The sequence below is a fragment of the Miscanthus floridulus genome, chromosome 10 (assembly GCF_019320115.1).
Source record: "Miscanthus floridulus cultivar M001 chromosome 10, ASM1932011v1, whole genome shotgun sequence".
NCBI lineage: Eukaryota > Viridiplantae > Streptophyta > Magnoliopsida > Poales > Poaceae > Miscanthus > Miscanthus floridulus.
The window spans coordinates 72,987,520-73,006,077 of record NC_089589.1 but is presented as its reverse complement, the minus strand read 5'-3'; positions in this window follow the sequence as shown (position 1 = coordinate 73,006,077).

Here is an 18,558-nt window from a genome sequence, read left to right as displayed (position 1 = left end):
CACGACCTAACTGTGTGCAGTGCAGGTTCACCATTACCTTCACGTCTGATACGTCTGTGTTGAGGTGAACAACACCGTCGTTTGGGCGTCCGAACCGCCTGTGTAATGGTCATGATCACCGTCGCATTGCACAATGACCCGAGTATATGTGCAGTGCACGTTCACCGTCGCTTTGACATCTTTCACGTTTGTAATGAGGTCTACATCACCGTCGCTTGGCGTATGAACCATCTATTCAAAGGTCGTGGTCACCGTCACCTTGCAGTACGATCCTCCTAGAATGATCCTGTAGTCCGTGTCGGGTTACTAAACATTTCGGCGGTAATTTACTTCTCACCAACTGGTATGCTGCGGCAGTGATGACAAAACAACCAACGGCACTGACTTCTAATAGTGACCAAATTGCAAACGTATTTACTAATTTAGGTGGGTTTTAATAGCTTACTAAACATATACCATACAGATATAATCATTACATCCATACACCATGTCCATAAACAAGAGTACATTTTACAATAACAATTGACACTAACATAACAACTGTGTCAACACAAGCGGTACATAGATTACAGAATAATGGTACTGCTCCATATAGACTTTCGTAACTAAAACGAGGTAGATGTGCTCCATTACTATATGTCACTCATGCTTCCAAAGCAAAGCTTCCTTCGGATTGGTAGCCAATGCACCATGGAACCCCTCTTCTTCCTCCCTTAGCCATTGCAGGAAAATTGTTCAAACGCACTCAGACTCCATAACCTGCACAAAGCAACATAATTAATAATATTCAACATACCATTGCTTTAGTTATAAGCCCAAATTGGCCTATATATTGAATCAAAACAACTTCCTACCTGAACAAACAAAATATAATAAATACACCTTTACTGCTCTGCTAATGACTCCATAAACAAGATAATATAACGAAAATAGTGAGGTCCATTGATACATAGACTCCAGGTAGGTTTAGGATAGCGGATAACCCGTGTAGGGAGGACATGTCATATGTAAGCAGTGTTTTGTCCTCCCCAACAAAGAAAATCAAACTCCGTTGTAGGTGAACTGCAATCACTCTATAATCTGCATTGCAAACCTCGTAACCAAATTCAATATTATTTTGTCCAAATATCTCCAGCTTGGTCACTGTATGCTTCAATGTTCATTTATTAGTACTATAGTTTTCAAGGATCCAGATTGAAAGCTAAGATATACTGTAAATATCAGAAGTACATAAACACCACTGACCCTAAGCTTCATGGATGGAGATTGCATCACCATATGGCTTCATGGTCCGCTGTGTTAATTAAAAATATAGTTAGTTTCCATCGGTGGGAACTATGTAACTTAAGAAAATGAAAGAAGGTTGATCATAAAAAATATCATCACACAAACTTTTCTATTCAATACCTTATTATTGCGCTCTTCTCTGTCAGCCCTATTAGCTGCATGGCGCTAGTCCCTCCGGGCCTTCACCACCTCATTGCCACCGTAATCGCCGACTTTGGTGAGTTCGCGATCACGGGCCATGGCATCATTGGTTAGGATATACTTGGCCAAAGCACTATGCTTCGGGTCAGATCGTCCCTCACCAAGGCGTGAGTTCCCCTCCGAGTGCTGCAGCAACCCGCAAATACTCCATGTTTGCAGTTTCTTGCCGTGGCAAAAAAAGACACACAAAGGTGTCGTCGCCGTGACCACGAAACCTCTCGCCTCGATTAGAGAGGCGAAGCAGGGTTTCGCTCTCTAGATTTTGGAACACAACCTTGTCTGAATATGAAGTGTTGGAGTCACTATTGGTTGTCATGCTTGATTGCAAAGGAACAAGGAAAGAGAAAGATCAAATGGAGAATTCTGCTAAGTGTGGAGAAAGCAATATACGGCACCCCTTCTTATAGGTAGCAATGGCAACACTTTGCATCGGCAGCGTTGGGTTCCCAAGGCACGTATTTCCCGTTGCTTGGCCTGGCAGCATACCGAATGCATCACTTCAATAGATGTTGGCACAACGACGAAATGCTCTGTGTTGGAGAATGACAAAAACATTGGAAAAACAACTGCAACAATGGCCATCAATTAGGAGTGCGATTTAGAGGCTATTATATATGTGATGATGGCATAGATGACAAATGTCAGAAAAAAAGAATTACAACACAATTGTAACTGCACATAAAAACACGCCGTAACTAAAAAACAAAGTTAAGGCGAGCTAGATGAGCTACAGTTTGCTCCATAAGAACACGCCATGGGTACAATTGACCATGTCAACTGCACATAATAACACGCAGTGGCTACAGTAACAGTGATGGAACACGTTAACATGTCACAGGAGGAGAAAGTGCCCAATTACGCCTACGCTTTTCACCTACTCACCGATAACCTAGACAAACTACCGGGCACCCTAAAGGTCGTAGACATGTAATTATCTTATTGTTGGTATATTTTAACGCACACAGATAAATCCGCAAGCACACGGATACTGCTGTAGCTTTCACCCGGAAGTATTCCAAGTATCGTATCCACAGGTAAACGTGTGAGACTAACTATGGTCTAGCTTAACTATGGGTAGCAACAAGGTTACGATAAATAGGAGCGTAGAGAGGAAAACTAAGATTCTCTAATTCTGACTTACGTAAGCTATGTCTTCTACTATTCAACTGGGGGACATTACTAGGGAAAGGCACCAACAGAGGATGCTTTCCTTCGCAACCGTGTCCTACGTGCCCTTACAAACGAGAGGTGGACTACAGAGGATTCAACGAGGCTATAAGAGTCACCCTCATGAGCTACCACCGATCTAGAATGTAGGATGCATCTACGATTAATCTAAGTCTAAGTACCACACTTACACTTATGATTAATACTTTACTCCCCCTAGGAAGAGAATAAAGCACTCAAAAGAGTCGCCAACCTGATGTACAATATAAACAAGATGCTTACTTGGATCAGAAGTTGATTACCAGAGAAATCTCAGAGGCAAGCTCAGATAGAACTTGGATCCGCCAAGGTACAAGCCGTAGAGAGCACTGACAGGCCAGCACCTCCTCCCAACTCTTCCCTTACTCTCTATCTCACTATTATTTACAAGACTAGATCCTAAAGAGGACTAATCTTTTCTTGATAGCTGGCTCTGATCCTGACGAGGAGAATATGAATTAGGGTTTTGGGATGGCTTCAGGGAGGGGGCAGGGGCTGGTATATATAGGTCGAAGCATCAATTCTGGACCCTCGGATCAAACTGACTTGAAAGAACGGCGTAGATGCAATCTACGTGGCGGTGGGAAACCGACGTACGAAGGAGGGGCTGACTGGTGGGACCCATAGGCCGGCCGGCCTGTAGGTGGGGTCGGTCGGCCCCCCATGTCAGCCTATCGCGGTCATCTTCGGTGGAAAGTCTCCTGGAGTCTTCTAGAGTCTTCCCACGCTGTTTACGCGGTGGAATTTCATGATTTTCTTTTACGAATAAGTCCTCCTTGGCGGGTTTCTGATTAAATCCTGCTGAAAACATAGATTCACCAAAACTTATGAAATTTATTAGTTTAAACCCCTAGACCTATGTTGGTGATCCTTTTTATGCATTTATATAAGTTATGTTGACAGTTTATAAAGCATGTTAACGACCGTCAACAAGCTCCCCCACACTTAACCTTTGCTAGCCCCTGAGCAAAGCTTAAACTCAATGATGGATTAGGAGTTGCTACAATGCTTTTACTCCTCAAAAGTACACATGCGTTCAATCAAAAATTCTCCTCCAGATTAGAATAAACTGATCTGACTTTCAAACTTACCCATATTACCTTCAACCATGGGGCTTCTTACCTTCACTTGGGTCTTGAGCAATTGAAAGACAGAATGATCCAGTCAAACACTATGTCTCAAGTTCTTTATTCAACCATTGTTCTAGAGTTTTTAGAAAATTTCAAAATAAAACTCAGAGATTCCATTGTATGACACTTTCAAGTCTCTCAATATATATGGTATTTGTGGATCCTCACCAAGGCAATAAATATGTTATGCATTTTTGTCTTCCTACGACTAAGGCTTATGTGGAGTTCATAGGTAGGGAGAAAGTTAGGGCATACTTGCAATGCATATATTGTAAAGTCAAACCTCAGATCCAAAGAGAGTTGAGTCATACAATCAAATCAAGATGTGCATGTGTGTGGAATATATGGTGGATATATATGGTGGCTAATCCTAATTCTACTTTGCTCCTTAAATGCTTATCTCTCTTTTTGAAACTTAGAAACAATTGCTAGAGAGCAGGGGCTATCTTATTCATCTTTATTTTTTCAGGTGGGCATCTAAGTACCCATTGTTTTAGATATCTCGGACACTTGTCCATTTTCTCAACTTTTTTTTTCTTTATCTTCCCTTTTTTTATGAATAACTTTTGCAGAGCCCCATCCCTCTTTTCTGCAACAAAACTTTAGAGAGATAGCAACAAGAACTTGAAGCATTTATTTGGTGGATGGAAAACCTATCAAGCATGTTTTTGTGTTCACTCCCAGTATAGGAGTAAAACATTTTTGGGTGGATCTAGATGGAAGGCATGTTTTTGTGCCAACCCCTAGTGTAGGAGTAGGGCATATGTGGGTGGTGTGTACGTGATCTTGATTTTAAGAGCATGACAAACTTCTCATACGGGTCAACAAAGCTTGACAAAACTCAATGCAAAAGCATGCAGCATATATGTGGAAGTTTTCCTAGCCTAAATAACATGTATGGCTCTAGTAGGAATTCAAGCTTTATCATGTAGGAACTCATTATGTAGTATTTTTATGTTTTTCAAAGATAAATCTCCAGAACTTTAGTTTCACTTGAAACAAAATAAACAGCAGCTCAGACCTTCTCATATCATATCCGTCAATTACCTAGACTTAGATCAAGCATATGCTACCCATGAGTTTCAACTTCGGAGTAAACCCTTATGTCAAAACAATCTCATCCAAAACTCGGGAGAACTCGAGGCTGAAAGCTAGGTACTTGAAAGAAATTACAATAGACCAACTATTCATCATTTCCATTTAAGAGATCATTCTGAGTCCTCTTTATTTGCTAATCAACTCTTAAAAATAGAAATTAATAGACACACACCTTTCACATATTATTACTGTAACTATATATATTTATTATGAGGATAACTTTTTATTTTGTTTTCATCCATCAATTTTTTCAACTATATATAAAAAAACTAAAAACTAAAACAAAAGGAGAAAGAATACTTACCTGGATACATAGGAGTGCTTCTCCCCCAAGCTAGCTCTTTTAGCGAGGGTTCGGTGTCTAAGTCCTTTGAACCGGACTTCTCCTTATGAAGTTCATTGATCAAGTACCTTGGTTCGCTCTGAAGATGAGGATTCTTGTGATGACGTTTTTAATGGTGATGTCGCCATCTTTTGCCAAACCTATCTTGGTTTTGAGTTTTGATTTTGGTTTGATAGGTTTAGGACCTTCACTTGTAGAAGTTTGGGGAATCGACTGTCTTCCCACACTTTGCTTGAAGTGTGTCCTACTCATAAAACAAGGTAGAGATCAAGTGCATGGGCTCTGTTGGTGGGAAAACACCAACAGAACCAAAACTTTACTTATTCTTCTCTAACCTTAGGCACATTGAACAAGATGAAGTTGATGTTGTGTGTTTTATTCAATTATGTCTTGAGTGATAAAATCAAAAGATTGAGCATGAGTGTAGCATTTAAGTACATTTGGCAAAAAGGGTTGAGTTTTTTAACCTTGGAAGGATTGTCTATCTATAAATCTTTACATGATTATGACTATCATCTTCCAAAGATAAGATGTGCAAAGTTTTAGATCATTTGGTTAAGGCTATGAGATCAAGAAAATGGTGCTAGGAACAAGCTTAAAGAACTAAACATGTTGAGTTAGTCAAATTAGATCGAGTAAGTTGTGACTCAAACATGTTTGTTTATTATTTATGTGCCTACCAGAATCAAGGGAAAACTTTTTTTTAAATAATGGTCATTTACCTTTGGATGTTACCTTTGTCATTGGGGCGTGGTAGCACCATATGAAGAAGGGTAGATGACTCGTGATGGTCCTTTCCTTTTTGCTTGAGGTTTTCCTTGTTTGGCCAGCCTCGCAGCTTGAGTTGTTCATGAGCTTCTTGTCTCCTAGGTTGCAATCCTTTCTTATCCTTTTGTCATGCCATCTTTCTGGTCTTCAATCTTTTGACACCCTGTTAGACCTTCCACCTCACTCATTGTTTTAAGCCTACAAAGGATTAGTAGACAACACATACCCGAAGGAATATACAATTTTGAAACACGGGTTGTTTGTCCAGAATTTTGTAGTTTTCATCTATGCTAATGAAAAGATGGTTTTAGGATTACCTTAGCATAGATTTTGTTTATCATGTTCTATACAAGCATGGCTCAAGGCAAAGGTAACTTGCAACAGAAGACAAAGTGAATGAATTTTGATACTTATAGTTCTTCTATCCATGATGAATGAACTGTGACTTCTTTACGCAATGTTATTGGACTTCGTCATGTGCCTTGCTTCATCTCCGATTTGAATTCATCTCGTGACTTACCCAAATTGAATTGAGAGTTTTTTGCAGGGGTTAGTCCAACAAAATATCCAACATCTATTATGGCAATTTTTAGTTCAATAACCAAACTAGACTCCATGTCTAGTTTGATTAAGGAAGGCATTTTAACCTAAGCACCTCGCTTAATTTAAAATGCCTTTGTAAGTATGTTGAGTACTTCCAAACCAAAACTTACTATGGCAGACAAAGGTAACATGAAAGCACTATAGAGATTTACTCAAATGGAGATAAAAGAACACGATTGTTATTTAGCAAATTGAGCATGGCTTAAAGGTAGAGACAACCAAAATTAGCAACATGGCATAAGATTTTTTTTAGAGAAGGGTATCCCCCACACTTGAATTTTGCAATACAAAATCAAGTTTGGATGGATATGATTCAACGTTGCATGATAATTGGTTAGACATACCTTGAGTCATCATCCTTCATTATTTTCACTTCAAACCTAAAATGGTTAGTGACACAAATGCCCGAAGGAATATTTTCACAACTATGTTTCTATGCTTATTTCACAAGAGTATCATAGCAGAAGGTGAAAACTCATATTATCTTCTAAAAGTGCTTGCTTTAGGACAAAAGCTCATCCTCGGGAAACCTTCTAATTGTGCTTCTAATTGGTGAAGTGGTTTCCCCTCCAACACCACTCTTCGTGTACCTGTCTCAAGATTCATGCCAATGAGATTTGTAATATTTATGATAAATATATGCATCTACAACCTCCCTTTCAAAGTCTTTATGAATAGGAAGCATGAGGGGGTTGAAGATCTCGTGTGTGGCAATATTGAAGAGACTAATTAATTCAGGAGATATCTCATGTGAGCATGGATTTAATGAGGTTTTCATGAAATAACTTCCATGCTCATCGATGTCATCTTTCTTTTCAAGCTCCAAGGGTGTTTCTTCATGAATGTCTATAGGCAGAAACATTGTCTCCATCATTCCATGCCTATGACATTCATTGGACGTTTTATTGTCCAAGATTTTTGATGGATTGGTGGCTCTCAGGTTGATCTCGTCTAAGGCCTCCTCCAAACATGGATGAGTCATGTTTGTAAAAGAGATTGATTTAAACTCACTGTTTGAATCTAGACCAAGTTTGGATTCTACCCATAAGGTTTCGTCCTTGTCCATCCATTCTTTAGCAATGGCATATGAATTCTTAATACATTCCAGCCATTGTCGTTGCTCTTCATGGTCAACCTTTTAGTCTTCATGACTCCTATGCTTTGGTTGTCTTAGTGGATTTCTAGGGTCATCATGATATTTAGGAGAAAGAGCATAAGAGGAATCATCGGGATCAAGGATGGGTTGAGAGATGGGTTCAGATAAAACATCTAATGTGGGTATAGAAGGGGAGAAGATATGAATGGCTTCCAAATGACTTGGCTCTCCTTCTTTGGGTTCACTAGACATGCCATCCATGAATTCCTCCCAATGTTCTATATGGAAATAAGAACGCTTTCTAAGAGGTCTCTTCTTAAGAGGATTTGGATTATATTCGCTCGAAGGTCTCTTATGAAGGTGAGAATTTAAGCTTTTCCCAAAATTAGCATAAAAAAAGAGCATCCTTAATTTCAACAGGGATTCCCAAAGGTGGAATTCCTTCTTCTCTTGGAGGATTTTGGGTATTGATGGTTTGGCATTGATAGCTAAACCTTGGGATTAGAGTGCTTGTGATTTAGCTATCAAAACTTCCTCTTCTTGTTCGGGAGATGATTCCTTCTCTTCCTCGGGGAGTTTATTAGGAATGCTAGTGCAGGGAGTCCTTCCACTAATTCTATCAAGCATATACCTTGCTTCACCAGCAGATAAATGAAGGAAAGCTCCTTTAGAGGCTGCATCAAGGGATTCCCTGGAATCCTTGCTAAGACCCATGTTAAAATGTTGAAGAAGTATAGGGTCTTGAATGGCAAGGTCTGGGCCAGTGATGATGAGTTTGTTAAAATAATCACATGATGTACCAAGAGATTCTTCTTCTAATTGTCTAAAATTTAGAACCTCTTTTCGAAGGCTAACCACTTTAGAGATGGAAAAGAAACGTAAACAAAAGTTAGAGCATAGCGTTTCCCAATCTCCTTGCATACTTCCTATGGTTAGACTATACCATTGTTTAGCTCTCCCATCAAAGAGAACGGAAACAACTTCCATCTTAAGCTCTTGTCAGACATGCCAGTAATACGCAAGCATGCGCAGGTCTGTTCAAACTCTTGTAGGTGTGAGTATGGGTTTTCGTTGCCTTCTCCTAAGAAGGATTTATCCCGAATCAGTTTTATAAAATACAGGCGCAGCTCATAACTTGGTGTTATGATAGGGTCTAAGGATTCTAGTAGATTTAGGCTTGCGCTTGTGGGTTTAACATATTGATAGATAGGAGTGGAATCCATGCTAAAATAAAAAATAAAATAAAAGAAAGAATAAAAGATAAAAGGTGAAGCTAGGCTTGTAGTTAATTCAGCAACCATTTCCCCGGCAATGGCGCTAGAAAGCTTGTTGGTATATTTTAACGCACATAGATAAATCTGCAAGCGCACGGATACCGCTATAGCTTTCACCTGAAAGTATTCCAAGTATCATATCCACAGGGAAACGTGTGAGACTAACTACGGTCTAACTTAACTAAGGGTAACAATATGGTTAGGATAAATAGGAGCATAGAGAGGAAAACTAAGGTTCTCTAATTATGACTTGGGTAAGCTATGTCTTCTACTATTTAACTAGGGATATTACTAGGAAAAGACACCAACAGAGGATGCTTTCCTTCGCAACCGCGTCCTATGTGCCCTTACAAACGGGAGGTGGACTACAGAGGATTCAATGAGGCTATAAGAGTCACCCTCATGAGCTACCACTGATCTAGAATGCAGGATGCATCTACGATTAACCTATCTAAAAACCACGCTTACACTTATGATTAATACTTTACTCCCCCTAGGAAGAGAATAAAGCACTCAAAAGAGTCGCAAACCTGATGAACAAGATAAACAAGATACTGACTTGGACCAGAAGTTGATTACCAGAGAAATTTCAGAGGCAAGCTCAGATAGAACTTGGATCCACTAAGGTACAAGCCATAGAGAGAGCACCGACCGGCCGGCACCTCCTCCAAACACTTCCCTCACTCTCTGTCTCACTATTATTTACAAGACTAGATCCTAAAGAGGACTAATCTTTTCTTGATAGCCGGCTCTGATCCTGACAAGGAGAATATGAATTAGGGTTTAGGATGGATTTAGGGAGGGGCCAGTGGCTGGTATATATAGGCCAAAGCATCAATTTTGGACCCTTGAATCAAACCGACGTACGAAGGAGGGGCTGACTGGTGGGACCCATAGGCTGGCCGGCCTCCCATGTCAGCCTCTCGCGGTCATCTTCGGTGGAGAGTCTTCTAGAGTCTTCTAGAGTCTTCCCATGTTGTTTGCGTGGCAGAATTCTATGATTTCCTTTGATGAATAAGTCCTCCTTGGCGGTTTTCTGATTAAATCCTGCTAAAAACACAGATTCACCAAAACTCATGGAATTTATTAGTTTAAACCCCAAGACCTATGTTGGTGATCCTTTTATGCATTTATACAAGTTATGTTGATGGTTAATAAAGCATGTTAACGACCGTCAACACTTATGTTATGTTAATTGTTATGATAGTGAACTTTGCTTAATTATCATGCTTGTCCATTGCCTATTAATTATCATGCCTATTAATTATTAGTTCTGTGTTCTTATGAGAGAAACACCACCGAGGTGCTACCAGGTTCTGATCCTAGAGTTAGGGAATGAGCTAGGCGATTCTAGGTCTACGAGATAACAAAGTCGTATCATATGACAGTTTGCACATACAAAGCAACACTCCACCAACATCTCAATGAGGTGTTGTACCTTTCATCTTGCACCTCTCACAGTCGAGGGATGTAGATCTGCTTCTCGACTATGAGAGATTGAAGATGGAATATAAAGCACCCAATCCTGAAGAATGAACACCTCACAAACTTGAAGCACCCAATCAAGTATGGAGCCCCTAAATAGGAGAGCACCTTGATGATTGCAGATCTTCTGTTGACAAAAGATCTGCAACAAGATATGCAACCATCAAGGTCAAGCTCCTGTTCAGGGGTAGCACCTCGCAAAGGATGGAGAAGGAGCACCTCGAAATACTTGCACCAGCATCTCAGTGAGGTGCTTTATAGTCCATAATCTTGCTACCTAAGGGTCGATGGTGCTACCTCTATTGGTGCAGGGATGAAGATCTGCATCTCAACGCTCAGGGGTACCAAGATTATGGAATATAAAGCACCAAATCTTGAAGGCCTTCTCCTAACACTAGCACATCTGAGAGGTGCTTTATCTCCATCTTGCACCACTCATGGCCTCCTCATGGTCCATGAGAGGTGCAAAGAGAAAGACAGAACACCTCTAGGTGTTGAAGAGAGGTGATTAGCTCATGAGTGTATGGATTCAAGAGCGTGTGGATTGAGCCCAAGAGGTGCATCCACCCGGGTTAAATAGGCCAACCCTGAAGATGGAGAAGTGGAAGTAATGGTTATGCAACTGTGTTGTAGGTAGTTGGGACATTGAACACACGTTGAATTTTCACCGCCGGTAGAGCAATCGGTCGTTTGGGGCCGGCAGCCATAACTTGTATCTTAGTCGGCTCGGCTTTCAATACGACAGAGAAAAAAACACCAATAACACCGCCGCATCTATCGTTCAACCATCAGTGCGAAGAAATTTCATCCACCGGTTCAATTCCTTTCTAGGCCTCTATCGATCCAATCGGCCGTGGAACTCATCAGCGTCACCTATTTAATAAACGACGGCGATACTGGCGACAGTGATCGCTCAATCTATAGCAGTGCTTAAAAATAGTTGCTGCACAAATAAATTCATAACTTTTTCAAATGAAGTCGAATGAAGATAGAATTTATATCAAAAGTTTAGAGCTCGATGAGATCTAAAACTTTGTGGTTGATGAAATTTTTATTCGACATTGTATAGGGGGGCATATATATTAAGTTCTCAGATTTTGAATTTTCAATTTTTAAATAACCTTGGATGGAGACATGTCTTGTATCGAAGTTGTTGTGTTCGACAAGATCTAAAACTTTATAGTTGAAAAGTTTTCCATTTAATATTGTTTACAAGTCAAAATATTGATTACAAGATTCATACATATTAGTACAAATAGATAACATCATATAAATAGGGACAAATGACTGTGTAGTGTGGTGATAGGGGGTTGAACGCATGAGGCGAGAGGTTGTCAGTTTGAATCCTAGCAGTTGCACTCTATTATGAACAAGATGATAATACCCCGCGCGTTGTTGCTATAATCTTGTATGTATTTCTATAAAGAAGAATGGTTCATGGATTAAGAAATAGTGAAGTCATAACTCACACTAACACAAATGTTAATTTGAATCTATGAGGGAACCGAATTAATTTTATGAAACAAACAGTTGGTAGCTACTGATGGATGGTATATATATACGACCTGAGCAAGCTCTTATATGAAATGGGCTAGTCCTTTTAACTACATTGGTATAAAAATTGGGCTTGCTAGCGCCCGGACGCCTATGCTTGCAGCCGTTTTCCGTGCCGTTTCACGCGTCCACGCGGGACCGACGTCCCGAATGTCACCAGCATCGAGAAAGAGGGAGAGGGGGCGGTGGATGCCCAGCCGGCGCCGGGTGGAGGAGGAAACACCGAGGTGTGGTAGCAGAAAGCGAGGAGGGAGATGCAACATCCGATCTACTTTAGAAACATCCAGATGCAACATTTGCAACATACGTCTAAAGGCAGATGAAACACATGAAATAAGCATCTGAAACACTTGTGGAAAATGCCTAAAAACACTTGAAAACCATTGCAAACATATGCAACATCCAGATGAAACACTGGCAAACATACGTATGAAAACACCTGGACCACTTGAAACATATGCTTGCAACATGCATATATATGCAACATCCAAATCTACTTTTGCAACATCCAGATAAAACACTTGCAACATACATCTGAAATAGATGAAACATTTGAAACATACGCTTGAAACATACGTGCATAGCCAATACAACATGTGCAACATCTCGATGTACTTTTGCAACATCAATATACAATACTTGCAACATAGCTCTAAAACATCTCAAACAATTGAAACATACTCTTACAACATGCGCTTTCAGCTTGCTGCTTGGATGAATGGAGGCTCATCGACGCGGAGCTTGATGTCGTGGAGTGAGCGAAGATACCAGTGGGCAGGTGGCTGCGTGGCCCCAGCGGACCATTCTCGTGCTACTTCCCGCGGTCGTTCGCGCAGGTGCAGCCTGTGCAAGCGACGAGGCCGCCCGAGTTGCCGTCGAGCCCTGCCGCCGCGGACCTCATCTGCCTCGTCGAGAAGCTCTAGGAGCAGGAGTCCCGGCCGCCTCCGCACCGAGCTGCTAGAGCGCAAGATCCTCAAGGAAACCGTAGCCATCGTGTCGTTCCTCGAGACCGACGTCGCAACTCCAGGTCGAGAACACGTGCCTTCGTGTTGAGCTCGACGCCGCCAGGACCAACCAGTAGCGGGTGGTTAAGTTGGAAAAGGAGGTGCCGGAATCATTTTCTTTTTTTTAAGAAGCCGGAAGCAGGCTTCGTATTGGGCTCTACAGGCCCACAATGGGCGCGTCCGAAGTGTGACGCCCTATGGAGAGCATTACCGATTCTAAATAGTCTTTGTGCCCTTGTCAGTGAATGTTCCAATCTTAGTCATGATTATGTCCAAAGAGACAACTTGTCAATTGTTTACTGCTCAACACTGATATGGGGCGAAAACAAAAAAAAAATGCCATGATGTACATTAGTTTAATCACTTGATATATGGTAACCTGAACTGAGGCCTTGTTTAGTTACACCCCAACTTCCAAAAAGTTGCTACAGTACCTGTCACATCGAATGTTTGCGGCCCGTGCATGGAGCATTAAATGTAGACAAAAAGAAAAACTAATTGCACAGTTTGGTGGGAAATTACGAGACGAACGTTTTAAGCCTAATTAGTCCATGTTTGAACACTATTTGCCAAATAAAAACGAACGTGCTACAGTAGCCCCAAAATCCAAATTCATCCAACTAAACAAGGCCTGAAAAGGGGAAATTTAGATATTGAAGAAACAGGTAAAAACTACTGGAAACTCTCCAAGCAAGTTAGAAGTTGCTCAACGGCAGATGATGCTGTTTAGTATTTTTGGATAAAACTGAATATTGACTACATGAGTGAATAATAATTGAAAAAATAGGTAAAAGCAATATATATTAGAAAAACTCACCTAGCGAGTCAGAAGTTGATCACTATGGGTTGGAGTTTGTTTTGTATTTTTGGACAAAGCTGAATAACATTCCATGAGAACCTTAGATTCCATTGGTAAGGATGTGGTCATATGAATTTTGCATAGTTGTCGTAATGTTTAGACATAAAAATTCTTGCCAATATCTCCCAGAAATCCGAAGCTAGCCACGCCCCAAAATAAACTTGCAAGCTATGTTCACAACTACGTTACAATCATTGTGATCCACATCTATTGCAAACAAGGACTGATTTACTCACCAAGCGAACACACGAAGATTGATTTCTTCAGGGGTAGGCCAAGCTCAATTCTTGGGTATTCAATTGAATACCCAATATTTAAGGTAGAACTTGAGTATATATACGCTAGCCCTCGGACGCCCGCGCCGCTGTCCCCCATCTCGCGTCCCACGCCCTGCTCGCCCACGTCTCTCTTGGTGTGTTCGCCTGCAAGCACGTGGGGCTCGCCCGTGCCAGTGGGGACTGCCTCCACCTTCTCGCGCCTAACACCAAGGCAAGACAACAGAAAGGCAAGGAGACAGATGCAACACCCGATCTAGTATTGAAACATCCAGATGCAACAATTGCAACATACGTCTGAAAACAAATGAAACATTTGAAATATGCGTCTAAAACACTTGCAAAAATATCTGAAAACACTTGAAATCATTGTAAACATGCGCAACATCTAGATAAACCACTTGCATCATATGTGTGAAAACATATACAATATACATATAAACCCACTTGCAACATACATCAGAAAAAACACATGAAACATTGAGAATGGGAGCTTGCAAGATATGTGTACAACCATTGCAACATATGCAACATCACGATCTACTTTTGCAACATCCATATAAAACACTTGCAACATGCCTCTAAAACATTTGAAACAAACGCTTGCAACATGTAGTTTCAGCGTAAACATCTCCTTGCCGCTTGGAGGATGGAGGCTCGTCAGCATGTGGAGTTCTCCAGAGGCAGCGGTCCGGCGGTGCTTGTAGGCAGTACTTGGCGGTGGCTGCGCGACAAGGAAGGGGGGCAGCGGCCGCGCACCGGGGCGGTGAGGTTGCGGCCTTGAGCCGCGCTAGGCAGGGCCAACAGCCGAGCGCCGCGACTCACAGGTGGCTGTGTGCCTGGCGGGGCCAGCCACCGCGCCGCCGTGACTCACAGGCAGCCACGCGCCGAAACCATGAGAGGGCAGCCGCGCGCCCATCTGGTAGGGCTGGCAGTCGAGCGCCACGCAGGAGCGGAGCCAAGTGCTGCGAGCGGGAGTGAAGTGGAGCGGAGCAAGGTGTGCAAGAGTTGATTTTGTTTTTTTAGGCGAGCAACGCATGCGGCACTAAGTGGAGCGAGGCGTCTGACGTCTTAATGGTAGTATTACCGTTTATTATGAGCCATAAGAAACAGCCTACAGGGAAGAGCCGGCACCTCCATACCAGGCAGCTCGTGGACGAACACGGTGGAGAGCTCGAGCGGCGTTGCCGCCGCTACATTCCAAGGTGAGGTCTCTGCGCATTACCACTACTATCCTGTCCCGAATAGAATGTTGATCGTAATCAAAGTTTAGAACAATTGAGGCACGTGGGATGTTGATCGTGTGTGCGTGTGGTGCCCACGAATAGGACAACGAAAAGTTCAATGTAAGATCTGCCTATGGTAGTATAGATATTAGGCGAATTCATTATCTGATCGCAAGCCCGTCTCCTTCTCGCCTCCGGCAACCGGACAGCGCTCTAGGTCCTTGTAATCTGTATACACCTCCCTCCTCTCTCAAACTTTCTAGCCCAGTCGCCGCCTACGTATTTTGGGTTAGGCTTGATGACCCGTTTGCTTCGTACGCGCGCGTGGTACAGCTTCAGTTTGCGCCCGGCCCTTTTTGGCGATCGCCTCTCTTTCCTCGTGCTGGCGCGTCCTTCACCATCCCTGGTGCAGAACAAGTACTTTTTTTTTGCGAAGACAGAACAAGTAGATGTATCCGTTGCAGCATCTTGAATGCTGACATTCGCGTACATTTTTCTTGTCTATGTGGGCCTCTATTGAAATTCTGATGAATCAAAACCAACCAGTACCGATGTTTAAGATCTACTAAGGACGCTCATACAAGTGAAATTTTTGGCCTAATAGCTCTCACCAGACCACCATAACTTTGCCTCTCTGTAAACAACGCATGCCTGAAAAAGGCTCTTTGATCCAATATAATGTCCCGTAACACTTGTGAGCACGGACCGCAGCGGCGTGGATTCTCTAACTTGCTGTAGTGAAGTCATGGATGACTTTTCATCACCTGGATGCCATCTATTTCTCATCTAACGGTTGGGAAGCTTCAGTTTAGTAGTGCTAGCCGGGATGCAAATAGCAGCCTATTTTAAGCTCAGTTCCTAGACAGAGCAAGGATAGTTGGCATTTTTTTCTTTTTTCTATACAGCTTATGTTTTCTATATATAAATAAAAACATTTACGTATGCGCTTGGCTAAAGATAAAATTTATACATTATAGTCCTCAAGAATATCTACAACTTTATAATATATGACTTTTTCATTTAAATCATTTTGTTTGAATAAATTGACTCAAATTATCTACCGTTACACAGCACTTCTTCAAAAAAAAATTATATAATCTCGGATGAAGATAAAAATTATAAAATAATCTTACTTCTCAATAATATATATAACCTTTTTAATTCATTGCTCGTCTGAACAATCGTTTAGCCCGTTTACACACAATGTAAACGCTACACGGTGGTACACCGTTTCCGTTTAATCAACCGTTTAGCCCATTCAAATGACCGCTTTGCCCGTTTAATTGGACATTTAGACCGAATAATGGCTAAATGGCAAGTGACCGATTGTTTATCGTTTAGGATAATACTACGAAAAGTCAAATTCAAAATCCCTTGTACTCAAAATTATTTTTAAATTTCATTTCAAAAACTATAAATCATTTGAGCTCTATTTTAATCTCCTTTCAACTCATATCCATCAACTATATCCGTCCCGGTCCCCTCACCCAGACATATATCTAGCACACTGTAGCGATAATATCCTGCTTTTGGAAAAAGTATACAACCTCTGAAGAGTGTACTGCGGTCTTAGATGAGTTACAGTTTGGTTTCAACTAGTTGGGTTGTAGATGTTGTGTGAGCATATAAATTTTTATCTTTATTTCGGTGCCAAGATAGATTCAAATAGAAACATTGAGAACTAAAAGGACGTATATATTATTGAGAAATAAGATTATTTTATAAATTTCATCTTCATACAAGATTATTTAAAAAGTTATAATTTTTTGAAGTGCCATGTAATGGTAGATAATTTGAGGCAAATTTCACACAAAATGATTTTAAATGAAAAAGTCAGATACTATAATTGTAGATATTTTTCAGGACTAGAATTTTCAAATAAATTTTATATTTATCCAAGCTCATGTGTAAAAGTTTTGAAAAGATAAGCTGCACAGAAGAAAGTAAATTATGCCAACTATCCCTGCTCCGTACGCATTTCCATGAACCGGTCTTTGGATGGGCTGCTATTTGTATCCCGGCTAGCACTAATACAGTGAAGAGGTGTTTCTAAAAAAAAAAAGCGAAGAGCTTTCCAACCGTGAGATGAGAAATAGATGGCATCCAGGTGATGGAAAGTCACCGGTGACTTTACTACAGCAAGCCAGAGAATCACACCGGGAGCACAGTGAATTTCTGCAACCAACGGCCACCGATGATTTGTCAGCTGACACTATTCAGAACTAGACTAGATATCTTCTAGCGTCGATGCGGCGGTCACGACCTTACAGGCAACGGCCGCCGACAATAACAAGACCGACGATCTCACCGCGCGTTGCTGGCCGCCAGCGGCTTCCCGCTCTCCACCTCGCCCACAACGCCGACGCCAATTTCACTTGTCTTTCTTTACAAACATAAGATAAATAAAACAGCAACTCTACTGTCAACAATCAATGACTCTTGAAAACAGAGCACTGCAGTGTTAAGTGCTAGTCGATTTGGAGGAAGAGAAGAAATAAATAAATGAAAGAAGTGACGGCACGACAAAGGTCTAGGAGCAGCTTGTCTCACCGGCGACATGCAGAATTCCAGCAGCGATGGACCGCCGCTCGGCCTACCCCCGCCTCTCTACCCGACCCGCCGATACCGGATTGTGTGACGTCCGACCCCTCCGTCACAGCCTCCGTGCGCCACTTGCCGCGGCCGCATTCTGGACCTCACAACTTGCCCTCAAGCACCGCAACACATGTCACTAATTAACTGAAGAGTCACGTACTGATGTATTTACTCAAGCTCAAAATAATGTTCCACATGACACAAAATCTTGGAAGTTACGTTACAAATACAGATCGATCTTAATTTGGAAACAAATATAATAATGACCCGTGTGAAGGATGAACACATCAATGCATAAAAAGGAAGACTAGAATTCCTAAAATGAAATGAAGTGTCGTACCCAGACAAAACTACGCAAGCAGATGTATCTAGGCAATGTCAGAACTAAAAGCCACATAGCAACTGGAACAACCAGTTTAAGCTCCGTGACAGACTAAGATAGTTATGAACCAGCGGTGCCACAAGTGCACAACCCAAGGGGACGACAAATCGAATTTGCCTTGTTCAGTTCCTACATACTCCGTAGTCCGTACCTAAAAATGGCAAACAGATGA